The 17,960-nt window shown below is 36.2% G+C and overlaps 1 protein-coding gene across 4 annotated transcripts in view; it reads right to left on the bottom strand.

Moving 5' to 3' along the window:
- The window catches only part of LOC117394878 (leucine-rich repeat and fibronectin type III domain-containing protein 1-like), a 223,088-nt gene that overhangs the window by 79,973 nt on the left and 125,155 nt on the right, over nucleotides 1–17,960 (bottom strand). For 2 of the 4 annotated variants that reach the window (XM_059004623.1, XM_059004621.1), the window contains exons 1-2: nucleotides 8,273–8,294; nucleotides 5,810–5,933 (exon numbers count right to left, since the gene is read on the bottom strand). The exons of 1 other annotated variant lie outside the window; for it this stretch is intronic. The gene's annotated coding sequence lies outside the window, so the exon portion shown is untranslated. Of the gene's footprint in view, nucleotides 1–5,809; nucleotides 5,934–8,272; nucleotides 8,295–17,960 lie in introns of those variants that run through there. One more of the 4 variants, XM_059004622.1, reaches the window with a different exon arrangement.

The following is a 17,960-nucleotide window of genomic DNA, read 5'->3' as shown; positions in this document are numbered from 1 at the left end:
AGCCTAAAAGTAGCACTGATTAAGTAATCAGATTCTACCTTTAAGATTAAAAAGCAGCATGTCAGAAAACAGATTGCAGCATCCTAGCTAACTGTTTCTGGTGTAATGTAAGGATGTTTATTCAAAACACTTTAGTAGTTCACTCAGGTTGTTATCGGCCTTCACAGAAAAGAGAAGTAAATAAGATGATTTGATATCTGTCTCCTAATATAATCCCCATTTATTGGTCTGGTAAACTAGGAAAATAAAGTGGTTGTCGCTAACATAGTAAATTTGGTAACACTTTACATCAAGTGTCTCTAATGACTGCATAGTAGTTACTTAGTAAATACATGTGTGCTTACACATGATGACAATGTTATTATGCATAGTGACAGTGTACTTAATGTGTACATCTTTTTGCATGATATACGTACGTACACAATTGTTATAGATAATGTTTAGGGTTTGGGTTAGGGTAAATACTCCTAACCCTAACCTGATACAATTATGTACTTACAGATATTGTGCAAAAAGATTCTCACATATAGTACATTGTAACTATGTATAATAACATTGTAATTATGGGTAAGTACACATGTATTTAGTAAGTAACTTTTAGGTAAATGTACAATAATTAGAGACACTTAATGTAAAGTGTTACCTTTTCTTTAACCTAATGTACCAGCAATCATGGTTTAAAATGAAAATACATATCTGTAAAACAGTTTAATTTTCAGAACACAAGCTTTTTCCCCCAGTTTAAGTTGTACTGTCAGCCAAATAGGGATGTTTTTGCTACAACTTGCAGTAGTAGGAGGTCATAAATAACAGTTTCAATGTTTCTGTAGTAAGGGACACTGGCAACACAAAAACAGCTACAATGGGTTGAGGCTGCCCTTGACAGAATGCAATTAGTCCCAGACAATGCTCTAATCTAGGGTGTTACAACCATTGTGCAATATCAGTTAGTTCAAAATCCATTGTGTTGCCATTGCTGGTAATGTTGCAGTCAGCCAGACAGGTTTTTTTTTTTTTTTTTTTTTATCAGTGATAATGCAATAGTGTCCCAATGGGATTTGTCTTTCTACAGCTCAGCACAATAATAACACCTTTAATTCTGTATTTAACAGAAGCGAGGGGGGGGGGGGGGGGTCGGGGATTCACTGCTGATTTAATCTGTCGGTTTATTGCTCAGCTGTTGTTTAAGTGGCAGTTTCCCTTGCTGAAAACGAATGTAAAACCATACTGTGCGGATTTTGATAGTAGCTTTAAGCAAACACAAACTATTCAGATTAAAGCATGTTAGTATGAAAAGGTCAAGTTTGAGAAAGAGAGGGGATGAAGTTAATCAATGTGATGGACACAGCCCAGTGGTCGCTGGGATATAAAAAGGATAAAAAACAAACCAGTAAATTACATATGACCACATATTTCCAACCACTCTAATTCATGGCATCGTGCAAAATTATGACAAGTGTATCATTTGCGTGCTTGAGTAGCTAAGGATGTAATTATGAGCTTTACAATAATTGCTTTTCATTCTACTTATTGGGGCAGTGTTGCATCCCCAAGGCTACAAAGCCAGTTAAATTGTTAAGTTAAAGCCATAATTTTCATGTTAAAAGAAGGCAGACAATAGTCACATGATGAATCTATTTAAATAAACTGATACTTTACAGACATACTAAACAGGCTGAATGGTTTGTGTAATGGCTTTTTTCTTTCTTTCAATATATCAGTTTATATATAAATATAGTGAGCATCAAAAGAAACTTATCACTTATAATTGAGCATCAAAAGAAACGTATCACTTATATTTGGATAAAATTTCAATTTGATGATATTAAGCGGGGTGTGATATTAAGCGAGTTTGACTGTATATAGTTATATATTTTTTTTTTCTTACTACCCCACCCACCTTTCACCATCACCTCATTCTAAACCAATCGGTTGTCTTCAGTAAGACAGAAGAACAAAACATTTTAGTAGCACTGATGCTTTTTAATGTTTTATTTCTTTGATGCAGATGACTGTCAAAAACATTGCAGATAATATATACAATTAAACATCAAATAAACAGTGGAGGCCCATATGTGCATGTCACATGGTTAATAAAATGTGCAACTAAAAATGTCCAAAAATGTATTACAATGCTACATTTGAAATGAGCAGTTAAAAATGAGCAATTTAGAATCAATTTAAATCCAGTAGTGGATGGATAATTCCAGCAGTGTGAGATCGCTCACAGCTATTATTCTCATTTTTTTCCTATCCCCTTTGGAGAAAGTTCAAGCTTATGACACTGAAATCCACAGGCACTGGCTCAAATGCAAATACATCAAAGCACACAAAGCTACAATCGTGTGAACTATTCAAAAGCCATTTTAAAATGCCAAGAACAATCAGGTTAAAAAAGCTCAGAAAGAATGCATCATCACAGCTTTTGACCAATAAATCTGTATTCTTTATAGAGTTTATTTCATGATTTCTCCTGCCAGTTTGATTGAAGACTGTTACCCTGAGGAAGGACTGGCTTCATTGTTCCATTGAATGTATCAACTCTGCAGGCATATCTGTGGGTTTACGATTCTGTCCGCTGTTGCTGAATAAATACAATCACTGGCAATGTTGCTTGATCTTTTGTGTCCACCTTTTTGTTTGAAAAGGCTACAAAAGCCACCGGGCCAGTTGTAGAGCTGAATATGATAGGTATAGTAATAATATGAACATCTGATAATATTTATGGGTCGATGAAAAATGCACGATTCCCTGCAGATCTACTGTACCATAATTTATCTTTTTCAACTCTGCTGGAGCCTCTAGTACTTCACTGTATCTTGATTCTAAGCTTTTGAAGTGTCTCGCTTAGTAAAGTTGCCTACACTTCAAATTAACTAAAAAAAAAAAACAAGCAGTGATTGTAGATTTTAGCAGCATCCATAGCCTAGCTAACATTACAAATAATCCGCTACATCTCACATAGTGAATTATTAAAGTGGCTGCAGCTGACCAAATAACATCATAAATATTCCACGCCATACACATCCAGTCACTATATAGGTCTAAAACAGGGATAGGCAACATTGGCATGTCCGTTCAACCCATTCCATTGCAGGGCTTTGTTCCAATCAGATCCATTGGAGGTCAATTATTTATTTATTTATTTAGCAGACACCTTTATCCAAGGCAACTTACAGAGACTAGGGTGTGTGAACTATGCATTAGCTGCAGACTCACTTACAATTACATCTCACCCAAAAGACAGAGCACAAGGAGGTTAAGTGACTTGCTCAGGGTCACACAATGAGTCAGTGGCTGAGCCGGGATTTGAACCAGGGACCTCCTGGTTACAAGCCCTTTTATTTAACCACTGGACCACACAGCCTAAAAAAATGATAAAATAATGAAGGATCTGGTTGGAACAAAGTCCTGCAACGGAGCGTATTGCAAGTGTCAAGGTTCCAATACGCTCCCTGGTCAAGGATGTTAATTTTGATTTTATTTTTTTTAAAGCATGTATTGGATTTCCTTTTTGATCGTTTTGAACTTCATGAGCAGAACAGGGAAACCAAGTTGACATTTTCCCTGTCCCTTCTGTTCCTGTAATATCAGACCATCCATGTGACCCGCAACTTGGCATTAAAACCAACAGTCATTGTGCAATCCGCAACATAAAATGGATATGCTAGATCACTGTAAAATTACAAAAATAAAAAGTTTGTCATTATAAACATTTGATTGTATGTAAGCGCCATTCATTGATGGGTTCTTAATTCAAGTTGCACAGTATATCATTTTCAATTAACCAAAGTTGTTGTTGTTTTTCTTTTTTTCTTTAATTGATTCGAAATGTAAGCTTAATTATTTAGGTCAGTTTAATCATTGTCTAAAATTCTCAAAACAACCCCCACACCCGCACCGAGCTCATGCACAGCAATACTCTGCACCAGCATTCCAGTTGTTGAAACCTGGGACCTGTGAATTCTGATTTTAGATTATAAACTATGTGTTTGGTCATTTAAAAGTACATACATATGTGTCGTGCTTAACACAGAAACAATGATATCCTTTCTGTAAGGCCTACAAGTTCCACAATTCAATGTTGCTGTTGTCCCACGAGTGGACGGTTACCATGACAATACATCTGAAGGCTAATTTAAAAGTATGAAGGCCTGTAATCAATGATTGAAGCACACAGTACTTTTTCCAATTACACTGAGCAACTGTATATTCTGTCAGCAGATGCTCTGCTCTGAGTTTCAGCTCCCGATTGTCAGCTTCTCTGATTACAGCTGCGAATTTGATGAGGAGAGCCAAGATGGGGGAAACAATGCCTTTTCAAATGGGGATGTCGAAATTGAAACTGACAGGAGGGGCCAAGACCTGGATTAAAATGCATCTGACAATCAAGACTTTTTTGTTAATTAGTTCCACGATTGACGGCACTGAAAAGGAGTCAGACACATAAAGTAGTACAGTAGTTCTATTTTCTTTGAACCTGTGAGTGTTTGTGGTTATGAATGAATTTGTGGCAGTACTATAATCACAAAAAAGTTACTATGTCTATGCTTGTTTGTGTCCACAGTCGTAGTCAATACACTGTTGTCGTTTTCATCAGCATTATAGTTCCTAATAAAATAAGTTCCTAATGCTCTTTTTAGTGCATTAACACCACTACTGACTGAATCAGACAGTTGTGCCGGAGATGCAAGTCAGGTGACTTAGCTTGCCTATATAGTACAGTTTGAAAAAATATGTTAAAGAGGTATGCAGAGGACTTTAGTGTCAAGATCAAAATTATTTTCAATCCCTACATGACCTTGAAGCATCCTATTGACAAGCTAACTAACCTTGGTAGTTCTTGCTCACCACTGCATCCTGTGAAGAAAAGCTGGCTAAGATTGAAAGTTGTTGCAAGAGATCTGAGCTTTTCAAACAGATAAGGTATCGAGGGATAAAAGGCCTTGATAATTAAGAATCGTAAGCTACATGGCCAGATAACATCAGAGACTCGCTCTTCAGATAACGCCGGGACATTTTTAATTAACCCCAGCTATCGGGAAATAACCATGGCAGTCAAATATATTCTTTACATATTTAATTGAAATGGAGGGTCTTTGTCCTTATCTTGCTTTATCAAATAAGCATAGAATGGACTGAGAAACTGAAAAGAAGATTGAAACTGAAAAGAGTTACACATGGACATTTTTTCAAACCAGTGCAGGACATGTTATGGAAAGGCAAATATGTATACTCTGCTAAGAAATAAATAATAATACTGTGTGACAAAGCATGTTCTGTCTTTGTGACTTTGTCACTTTTCCCGGAACCTGTCGTGTGTGGAAGCACTAACTACACTTTAAATGATCCTTAGCTATGAATCAGACGGCTAGGCCATTTCCTGGTTTAAAAAGAAAACAATGTTACACCAAACACAGAAAAATACATTCAATACAATATAATTGCAATGTTTCAAACCTTTTCAGAAATCACCGGTCTATACATAGGTCTCAGGCTTAAAACAGACCATCTTTTGTACCGTAACCCCCATGTCTATATACCTGTCTGCTCGATTACAGACAGGTGTGTCTCATTAGGAAAACTCAGTGTTTCTAATACCATGTTCGTCTCTGATCACATAGGCATTCTGGGATATGTAGTTTTGCGACCACGACTACATTGTCCTATTTACCGGTTATTCCAATCTCCCCTCACCTTAAGCGGTATAAACTGTACAGTACTGGGGGTCCCATATACCCTCAATATATTACGTTCCCCCATACTTTATCACAACTAGCAACGATAGAGAAGTCTGCAAGATTTTTACCTCTGATGTGGCGCATATTCGGATACATGTTTTCTTTGGTCAGCTGTTCTCGTTATGTACAAATATCCAAACGATTGAAGACAGAGTGGCCAGGCTCATCATCTGAAGGTGAAATCGGATACTCCTGTAAACCACAATGCTGTGTTATTTATTGGATATTGGGATTGAAATGCAATCACCTTCTGCCTTCTTAGTTGATATACACTCATCTGTTTAATCTCAATGCAGCATCTTCTATCTGAGTTCACTTAATAGTACAGTGGCCAGTCAATAAGTTAACAGCAGTATCAGAAACAGAAGAAACTTTTGTCTAGTTAACCTTTTTTTAATTTTTTTTTTATTATTAACAGTAAATGTCACTATATATCTGGCCAATGGATGGTATGATTGGGCCACCACACATACAGTAATATTCTCTACCCAGTACATGACAAAGCAATGTTCTCCAGGCTGGGGGACCAATTGATAAAGGATTGTTGTGTCACATGTTTGAGGTTGTTTTAAATATGTACTACATTGACATCAGCTCTATCATGCATTTATAATCTTCCAATAGCTGTGCTAACTGTGTAAACCATTATACCTATGAGAAACATTATCCTAAACAGAATAACTGTAGGGAAGACAACGTTTAATTCATTTGGATGAAGACCTCAGGTTGAATACCTAATACATGGATGTATTCTTTATTTTTCTCTTATTTAAATTTGAACGTGGAATGGGTGTTCCCAGGAAAATGAAAGGCTCCACATGGAAACACAAAACGGTACCAAGTCCATGTTTATTTCACAAGACAGAAATGCCTCGAGTAAGAGTAAACTAAGCCTTTGTCAGGGCTTTATGATGATTGTCATTTATTAAATACAATATGACTCCAGCACTAATTTATTTCCCACGCTATTTCTCTGTTAAAGATGGGATTCAATCAGACACCACAGCTTTAAAATTCAACCCTAAATTATTTTATATCATAAATCACATAGTATTCCTAGGATAAGTTACAATACACGCTGTGTGCATACAATTTACACATGCTTTATAAATACTTAAAAATTGGGATTTTGTTTTGTGACTGTGGTAGGTTCCTGATTTACTGCTAACGATGCCCTTATAAACAGAGTTAAAAAGATACTGAATTTCCAATGCCATCCTTTATAAACTATTCTAGAGCAATAATGTGATGGAAGAAAAAAAAAGAAGAAAAATTGCAATCCATTGTGCACATAGTGTCAGGCAGGTCAAACAAATCAGAGATTTAAGAAAGAGAGAGAAAAATAACTTTCGGAACGAATATGCATTATTAAAACCCACATTTCACAGTGTACAATCAGGCTGCTAAAAAAAAAAAATACTCAAGTCAATTACTTTTTTTAAAGCGGTTGTAACCCAACAAAATAATTCCATGATCCAGTCCTGTCAAACAATACCATTCACTGCTTAAAATACATGTCTACTTATAGCAAACACATTTTCTTATATTCATTCATTTGAAACACACATTAGGCAGAAGAGTGATAAGTTTGCTTGCCTTCCGGGATATCTTACTTCAGTGTTTTCAGGGTCAAAGTACAGTATCATACAGGCTGAAAAGCATGTCATTCAACAGCAGAAGAAGCTGGTCAATTGCTGATAGGGAAGGCGGCCCTGCACTGCGTCTCCAGGTGAAATGACCAAGGTAGTGCAAGACTATCTGAAAGCAGTGTGGGCAGCAGTGTGGAGTAGTGGTTAGTGCTCTGGACTCTTGACCGGAGGGTCGTGGGTTCAATCCCAGGTGGGGGACACTGCTGCTGTACCCTTGAGCAAGGTACTTTACCTAGATTATGCCAGTAAAAAACCCAACTGTATAAATGGGTAATTGTATGTTAAAAAATAATGTAATTGTATGTAAAAATAATGTGATATCTTGTAACAATTGTAAGTCGCCCTGGATAAGGGCGTCTGCTAATAATAATAATAACCTACACATGTAGGTATAAGGTTTTAAAATGGAAATACATGTTTGCTAAAGCATAGGTTGCTCTACTCTACAGCACAGAAAAGTACCAGCAATCGATATTTGTATGCAAATTATGCAGTTATTTTTCTTCTGTTGACTCCTGGCTTGTGCTTGTATTTTATACTTCAAAAGACAATAGATACACAGATTATGCTTCCTGGTACTTCATAAACCCATGTGTTGTGGTTCAAACTCAATCCAATGGTCCAGCATGATTATAATAATAAAGAAAACAGTAATAACTTTATAAAGCTAATAAGTGTATTGTTTTACAGCTACACTGCCAGGTATGTGTATGAGAGTTCTGAATCATGTCACTGAGAGTTCTTAGAGTTACCAGAAAAACAATGTCTCTTAATTAAACACAAAGAAGCAGTTTGCTTCATTTTAAATTCATTAAAAATATTCCCAAACATTCACAAAAAAAGTAGTTCTAAAAACAAAGGGAAAAAAAGACTGCAACTTACAGTGTTACCTGGTTCAACCAACTGCTCTGTGCTGTTAAACTGAATTTGTTTTATATAACCCGCCTGGTTAATCAATTACTCTGCCTTCTCCAACTGAAATCAATTAAGACAATCAATAACATATTAAACAATTAGTGAAAAAGACACTTGTGTCATTGATAGTGTTAAAACTTTAAAAAAGAAGAAATCAATGAGCAAAAATAACCGTTACTTAAATACACAAAGAAAAATTCTTGAAATCTTTAGTGCCAAACATTATAGAAATAACAGTTAGTGCATTGTTACACCAGCATTGAATTAGACACCTGTGTTGGAATGGTCAGGGTACGGATATTGTGAATATAAAAGTGGGGTATTTTTAAATTTAAGAATGATTTGCTTTTACTCTGAGCAGCATCTGTTCTGCCTAATTTCCCTGATGATGGATCACCATGCAGAAACATTAAGCATGTCCATAACTGTGATGGCTTCAGTCTTCGGTCTGCAGTCTAGCGTTGCAGCAAATTTGTCTTCACATCTGTCTTTCATAAGAAGGTAAATGTATTTTCAAAGTACACACAGAAACGTTTTTGATCAAAAGAGCCAACTTCCCAATGTTTCAGTATTATTAACATACCTTTGTCAAGGGAAAATGTGTTTGAAAAAAAATTAAAAAATGGAGGTGCTTATAGGCTTTTGCGAAATTAAGTTACCTAATAAAAAAAAAGGAACTACATGAGAACAGGACCATTTTTTTTTTTTTTACCATTTATACACTACCTCAGACTGGGGCCTAGGAGTCCAGTGAGGTTCCATCATGATTTGCGACAGCATATGTTAACGTACGACGCAAAGGGAAGTTGAGACATGCTATACAACACGCTAGACATGTAGATAACGTTTATCCTGTGATGTAGTTGCGGTGTGTTTTATTCACTCAGTTTATTATTATTATTTATTTCTTCACAGACGCCCTTATCCAGGGCGACTTACAATTGTTACAAGATATCACATTATTTTTACATACTATTACATTATTTTTTTACACATTATTTTTTACATACAATTGCCCATTTATACAGTTGGGTTTTTACTAGAGCAATCTAGGTAAAGTACCTTGCTCAAGGGTACAGCAACAGTGTCCCCAACCAGGGATTGAACCCACGACCCTACGGTCATGAGTCCAGAGCCCCTAACCACTACTCCACACTGCTGCCCTATAAGATAAGATTATATGGTGCAGAGGCAATGCTTATGAGAAGCAGTAAAAGACTGTCTGGCAACCTAGAATGTACAATATTGGTATGGAAAAAAAGGCAGATGGCACTATATGGGGAACAAACATGCATCTAATTGAAATAGAGCACTTCACATGTTCATAGTTCTACAGACCAGCTAAAAAATGTGACAAGAAGTGACAACCAAAGCTTTAATAGCCATCACGTTCTTTTATATATGATCTGGAATGTCATATTCACAAGCTGTTAGCACTGTATGCGCCTAGCACTTTAAAGACTAAGACTGTATTTGGAATGCTAAATGCAATTATCACTGACCTAATCAGTACTGCTGTTGGTAAATTACTAGCTGAAAAATGAATGTTTAATCTCTGTGTTTTCCTGCTTTTATCCCCAAGACATTCTGATAATGATGTTTTGTGATTCTAAGGTCTAATTTCAGTGAACAAACGTCCACATATGTGATTGCATACGTTAATACATGCATACATGCATATATAACTAACTGCATCAGTAAAGCTTATAGGGCAAGCTAAAATAACCTTTACCCACGCTCTGTAGACTGTATTTTTTATCTAAGAGGTAACAACCTCATTTTAAGACACAGAGTCAATCATATTTGTTCGGCTGTCCAATTGTTGTAATCTAATTTATACATCAGAAAATCATGAAATACTGAGCATTAGTGAAGAGTCCTTATTCTTGATTTCGCCCCATTTATAATTTAGGAAAGCAATGATTAAGAATTTTGGTTTTAACAGGAAATCCCTCCTTTGATTGACAGTCTGGAGGAGATCAGAGGAGAGAGAGAGAGAGAGAGAGAGAGAGAGAGAGAGAGAGAGAGAGAGAGAGAGAGGCTTGAATGCAGATCATCCTGACAAGCTTTTCAACTCTGAAAAAGTTGCATAAGAAGATTTTTTCCCCTGAAGAAACAGAAAACCAAGATATTTTTTTATAGTCCTGGTTGGGGTTTATTTTGGAATTTGAAATTGTCCAACTTTTTTTGAAGTCCTGCTGAGTGAAGAGGAATCTACAATTCCATAGTTTTTTTTATTCTTTTCTACTTTGGTCACAAGCTCTATAACCACGATTGAAGATGAACCTGCATAGTGGCTAAGGCACTCTATTGAGGTGTGCACGGATACAATGTGTTAGTGAAGCTGCATAGTTGGAACCACTGGAAGGATGTTTTACAATTCAGAGTGTGTCCAAAATATCGACCAGTTTTTATTTTTTTTGGCACAGGAGGAAAACACAGGTCCATTTACCTGCTGTATGTCAGCCTCTTACTAGACAAGCTATTGCACTTTGAACAAAAACATATTTGAGTGGTTCTCGAGGCTAGATCATTTTGTGATGTATTTATGCTGGGATTTGAATCCTACACATCTGAATTTTCACTTCAACAGATTTGTGTTTATTCTTTTTAAACTGCGCATTATGAATTCATGTTTATAAATGGTTTTCAAGGAGATAGCTCGGAGGACACCAGTTTTATTTATGTTCCGTTATTACATTTTAGAGAACAGACTGAATTTTTTATGTGTTGATGTTATTTGTACTGAGCATGTTACCTACCTATAAGAAAGTACATCAACAAGAAAGTATAAATAGCCAAGCAGGCCAGGTGGGGAATAGTCAAGCTTAGCCTTGCTTTAGGTTCAGTAGTTTTATAACATTGCCAAGCCAAGACCGGCTGATGTGCACAGCCATACAGCCAGGAATTCACACTGTCACATCCTGGCTGTGGAAAGCTGCTGATGTTAGCTGGGGATTCCACAGTGCTTTGATGCTCCCACTAATAAGTGACTGTGCATGTACATAGTAGTTACTTAGTAAATGCATGCATACTTGCACATAATTACAATATTAGTATGCATAGTTACAATGTACTTAATGTGTATTGCATAATATAATCCTAACCCTAAATCTAACCCTCCCCCTCCCCCAACCCTAACTCTAAACCTAACTCTATAACCCTTTTCTGATACAATTGTGTACTTACACATATAGTGCAAAAAGATTCACACATTAAGTATATTGTAATTGCATAATAACATCGGAATTGTGTGTAAGTACACAATTGTGAAGACGGTTATATTTGATAACTGTAGTTGGCTCTCCCTGGCTAGCAGGGACTCAAACGTAGTTTATACAAATGTATAGATTGTATGCTTCCCTGAGCTAAAACATGGCATTAATACACTCTATGTGTCATCAAATAAGATTTGATGATATAAACAAACTGGTAAGCCAACAATATCAGATTTCCAATGAAGATGATGACACAGAAGCCTAAACTATGAAAGAATGACAAAAATATTAATCAAGAAGGCATCATATTTTAGTGACACATTAAACCTGTTGTGGGACAATGCACTAAGATCACAATATAGTGTTTACTGTATGTCAAACCCAGGAGACAAATGGTTACATGTGAAATACTGTGTATTAGCTCACTTACCAAAACTTAATGATTTAAGATGGTGGGACATCATGTCAATTAAAAAATATCCTATGAACTCTTCATTGGCGACTACTCAAGAATAACAACCCTGTTATCACTTCCTAAACAATGTGATTCAGCAAAGCTCTCCCTCTCCCTCGTTCTCTTCTTTTATCAAGAAAGAGGGTGGTTTGTCATTCCCCAAGGCTGAGGATTAATGTCACTGAAACTGGCAGTAATGGATCTGATAGAGTTAGTCCAAAGTCATTTAATGCCAAAACTGACAGCAAGCAGAAGCCACTTAAGGAAAAAGACATTTGTGAGATTGCAAAAGGGCAGTAAAGATGAGTTCTTTTTAAAAGTGTCTGAGGTTATCTGTATGGAAAATAACTTTACTTGAATAGAAGAGCCTGTCTTGGTAGACTACAGAGTTATGAGAGCATGAGGAAGATGTACTAGACTTAGAGCTTAACTTTTTATTATAACCCAATCAATGTGTCAGGCTTTTATTTTTAGAAAAAAATATATTTTTGTATTTTATTTATTACTTCAGCCATAACTATTAAACACTCTGTAGTGCTAAATTTAGAAATAAAAAAATAAAAAAATAAAAAACATTTCAACTTTTTTTAATGTCTTCAAAAAATGTACATTAAAAAATGAATTTATTAAGCCTATGTTAGTACAGTATTCATCTGTTACTTTATACTTTTTCATATGTGCTAATGTTATGAAATAGAAAAAAAAATAAACAATTGCTCCAAGTCAGGCATAACTTTCTTTGTAACTTTCTTTGTTTAAAGTTTATTCATTAAACTTTAAACATTGTAGATTTTCAATTCAGTTTTTAACATGGTGCTTGTCTGGTTATCAATGACTGAATCTAGATTGGTTATTTCCTGAGATTGGTTTGAATCCTTTGGGTTCTAGATATACCTTGGATATATAGTGCTATTTTCTGTATATATGCTTCGAAGGAAAGTAATTTATTTTAATCTGTGTCTAATACTTCTTTGGGGTGAGGCTGTTAAAGAATTCAGTTAGTAAGAAACTATTTCTTTTTTTGATACAGAAAATTGTAAGTAAAAGTTAAAAGTGCTGAAATTCTGATTGAGGAAAAAGTAAAAATAGTCTGTGAAAAATGTAACCCCATGCACACAGCTCTGTGAATTCCCAATGCCGAAACAAAGAAGTAGCTTCAAAATACATATTCATCCTTCCATGCTGTCCCCTTGTGATTCTTATTGCGTTTTTTTTCTTCTGTTTTTTGATAAGTCTGTGTTAAATTTGCTGTCACTTTGAGTTCAGGAGCTGCCCTTCAGTTTTAATTGCCTGCCATAGACGTTTGTTATGTAGCCTAGATCAAAGCGTCTTTATATTAGTAAGTGACAGTGCCATCTAGTGCTCAGTATGTGTATTGCCAGTAAAACAATGGGAAATTTCATCCAAACTAGCTGATAACTAGATGGTGTTGGCTCTTACCATGCTTCTTATATACGTATTGTGGTAGAGTGTCCTTTAAGAGTTCTTAACGACTGTGTCACAACTCCACTTTAAGACGAATAGAACTCAACCGCCCAAAGGCAAAAGGACAGCTGCAAGGTTAATATTGACCAATAGATAAGCTATCTTTCTCAAGACTGAGCAGAAAAGAGGTGTTTTACTAGAACAGAAGAAAAAAACAAACCGCAAGACAACAAAACAAGATGAATTATTGAATAGCTTGGACTAAAGGACAGCAGTCAACAAAGAGCATAATCAATGATCTTGCTCTGTATCTTTTTTGGTTGTGATTTCTTGCTCTGTATCTTTTTCAATGTGATTCCAACAACAAGCTGTCTTTTTTTTTTTTTTAAGTACAGAAGAGGCTTTAGTACGTACTTCATAAAAAATAGCCTAGCAGTTGTCAGCATAGAGCCCAATAGACAATCAAGCAGAGGTATCCAATGTATTCATCCATCACTATAAAACACTAAGTGGGTGAATATATACTGTGTTAATACTAAAACAAGTAAATGTCTGGCTCTCTGATTTATTTGTATTATTGCAAAGTTTGTGGGAAAATTTTTTTACAGTTGTTTCCCTAGGGAACAAATTCCTTACATCAAGTTAGATTTTCATATACAGTGCTACCTTGCAATTTCACCATCTGCCTCATACATAAATAAGGGAATATTGAAAACAGTGAATTAGTGGATGACCTTCATACAGAACATGTACAATGTAATGCTGTTTCCATGGTTACACTAGACCATAGTTAACCATTATTATTTGTTTATTTAGCAGACGCCTTTATCCAAGGCAACTTACAGAGACTAGGGTGTGCGAACTATGCATCAGCTGCAGTGTCACTTACAATTACGTCTCACCCGAAAGACGGAGCACAAGGAGGTTAAGTGACTTGCTCAGGGTCACACAATGAGTCACAATGAGGTGGGATTTGAATCGGGGACCTCCTAGTTACAAGCCTGTTTCTTTAACCACTGGACCACACAGCCTCCAACCATGGTTTGTAATTTTTTTTTTTTTAAATATGCTTTATCCCATTCCAATATCGGTTAAAAACACGAAAACCGATGTAAATCATTACTGTAATTCCACAAGCCTACAAGTGAAAAGGCTGCGCCATCTTGGAGAAGCTGTTTATTCGTTACCGATGCCTAATCTCCTGAACTGCGCACTCTCTCCTGGGAGTCTAGTAATGGCCCTGGCTATCGATTTCTCATTTCAATGCTTCCTCAGTCAGACCCCTTTCTGTTGCACTCTTTGCAGGCACAGGATCGGAGGCAGACCGCATTAGCTTCTGCTTTAGCTCGACTAATGCTAGTCACACAGCCCAGCAATGCCCAGCTCTTTCATTCTGTTTTGAAAAAAAGGGAGAGGCCAAATTAATCCTGCTAATTGGCTTTTATGTGGACATTAAAGCATTGGCATTCAGAGCTTCACCAGCCATTTTGTAGTGCCCTTATCAGCTAAATTTAGGGTCATTAGCCTTTATGTTCATTAATTGCTGTGTAGGAGAATTTTAGTGGAAATCGCTCATTTTAAAGACATGAAAAGCAAGGCTTTTCTCACTTTGGCTGTGGTGAGGTCCATGTATCTAATATTCAGTACAATTTATCATATGCTGGTGTCCTTGAAATCTCACCTGGTAAAGGCACGACAGTGTGGTGTTCAGGGTGAGTCATACACTCAGGAGTGTGCAGATTTGAATCCTGGCTGTGCAGAGTTCTTGCATTGGCTCTGCCACTCATGTGGGTTAGGGAGGCAAAATTGGCAGGGGTTTTGCCAAATCATTGTGCTTCTGCAGTCTGCAGTGGCCAAGCACCAGTGAGATCAATGGGATTTTTTCAAGGCTGGCCTTTGTCCTTCAGGGTCCAGTAGCTCACTGACATCTGCTGTCAAGATGGTGGGTGTCAAGAGGTGATTGACTTAGCAGGGGAAAATGTCATTTTAACACCTAGGAAATACATGCCTTTGAACAACAAGTTGTTTTCTCATATGCACCACGAAAGCAAATGTTTAATGAATTTCACGCAAATTCATATCGATCTGAAATGCAAATGTGTTCTCAGTTGAGGTACCTGGTTAAATAAAGGACTGACTATTTGGATTGACTGATTGAAATCACAAATTACACAGTGAAACATTTAGTAAATAAATATGTGATCTGGATAACGAAAGCCTTGATTCTCAATTAAACACTTTATTGTATAGTGTATATTACAAAATACAGAATTCAAAAGCATACATCATGCTATTGTAAAACAAATAAAATTCAGAGCTATAGGCTTGCAAATTAGTGATGTTACCACTGTACCAAAGTGGAAATAATCCTAAGTGCTGTACTATAAAACGATGGATTTCAAAGACAACATCACCCAGGAGTGGGAGACTTGCCTGGGAGAATGTTCACCACTGTGTGATGTAATTAGTTTGTGAGCAGGTTGATGATAAGCCCCACAGGCACACAATGTGCCTTTTAACAAATTGTATGTGAATAGGTGAATAATCCACAACTTCACTCAGAATTCTAAGATAAAACTGTGGGAATCTAAGACTAGTAGACACATGTTTCAGCTTATGTCTTCTTTACTTTAGTTGCATCTTTGTGCATATGTTTCTAAAGAATATTGAATAGACTGCAGTGCATATAAACCATGTAAAAGCCAGGTTGCAGAGCCAAGTTTCAAAGTACAATGCTGCAGTAATGGTTTTCTATGACGAGTATATTGCCAACTATCAATTTACAATAAAAAAGAGTTTTCTCTAAATGTATTTTTCATAAGCGCCACCCCCCCCACACACACACACACAAAAAAAAAGATTAAAAAGCAAACTGACATTCAATTAAGAAGCTGATATTATTATTAATGAATACCTGCAATCTTCCCGAAGAAAAACTATTGCTAAAACAGCAAATGTTAGCTAATCCGCTGTTATTTAATGGGGTATTCATTCTATCAAGTGAGTTTATTATGGTGATTAATGTACCAAAGAAGCAGACTCCTTAACAGGACACATACTATAAAACAGCATGTAACATTGATCTGATTGAATAGATTATAACAACATGCTGCAATAAATCAGATGAAAAAAAACACACACCCATTAAGGACCATGAAACAGGTGAGCAGCAGTAGACAAAGTACCAATGATATCAACTGAAGTGACCCCTATTGACAAAAAATTAATTAGTTGCTGAATGTTCCATTCATTTTAAGTGTTAATAAGGTATATATACATATATAATTACACTGTTATTATGCATAGTTACAATGCAATGTTTACAAGATATGTGCACAATTGTATCAGAAAAGGGTTAGAGTCAGGGTTAGGTTTATTGTTCTATCATGATACTTTATGCACATTGTAACTATGCATAATAACATTGTGAGTACACATGTATTTACTATGTACATACACAGTAATTAGAGACACATCATGTAAAGGGTTACCCATGGCACACTGTTTCGAAGAAGAAATAATTGGTAGTTACAATGTCTGTATACTGCAAGAGCCAAATATCTACCCATACAAGACAATGTAGAAAACAGAGTGTGTGTGTGTTGCAAGCACATGCACATCAATATACCCTACAAATAACTCAGCTATCTCAGCTTTCTTTATATGTCATTCTCTTGACTTAATTGTCCTTGGCTCTATTCTCCTTTATATTGACTGTTGCCAATTTGGCTCTTTCACACACACCCACACAAGCTCACACACACATACACACACCTTTGAAAAATGTGGCTGCTGCTCAAAGATCCTTGGCATATTCCCCATGATAACAATTTGCTTGTTCAAATTTAAGTGTTAACCTAAATACAGATTCACAGTCACAGCTTTGCTCTGCTGTTATTACAGGTTACACATCCTTTCCTGCTTAAAGTGATTATTGATAGAGAAATGTACTGGGAACAGAATGCAGTAAGATGCAAAACTAAGACAGGTTTCACAGTCACAAGCATTTCCATTTTAACTGATAATGAAACTTTGGTGTTAAAAATGTTTGTTATGAAATGCATATGGTGCTTGTATTGCTGTTCCACAAGGTTCAAGAAAACATTTAAACTACACCTCTCTTAATGGCTGGCTTGGTTTCCTGATTTTATGCCTCTATTCTAGCAAACAACTGGCTAACCAGAAATTGTTATATTCAATCGCTATATTTTTTTTTTCGTTCAGTCTACAATGTTGGGGAGGGGGGGGGGGGTTCTTAGATGGTCTATATTAAAATATATGGTACTGAGGCATTGTGCTGGCCACAGAATCCAAGTATAACTCCTGTATGTATTATCTCTTATATAATGAATTAAACATCACATGGTCCTAAGAGAATGAGTCCAATATACAGTCTAACCAAAGACTGCAAACTATTTGCTAAATGCTTGTCTTCATCCATTTCATTTGGTACTGCAATATTCTTAGCTAATCATTCTTAGGTATTGAGACCGGTGGACACAATTGAGTACATTGTATGTCAAGCTTGCCCTGGGCTGGAGGGAGTACCCTTACTTTT

Source organism: Acipenser ruthenus, chromosome 30 (assembly GCF_902713425.1).
Source record: "Acipenser ruthenus chromosome 30, fAciRut3.2 maternal haplotype, whole genome shotgun sequence".
Taxonomy (NCBI): Eukaryota; Metazoa; Chordata; class Actinopteri; order Acipenseriformes; family Acipenseridae; genus Acipenser; species Acipenser ruthenus.
The sequence above is the reverse complement of the archived record's forward strand: the minus strand, read 5'-3'. Positions and strand labels throughout refer to the sequence as shown.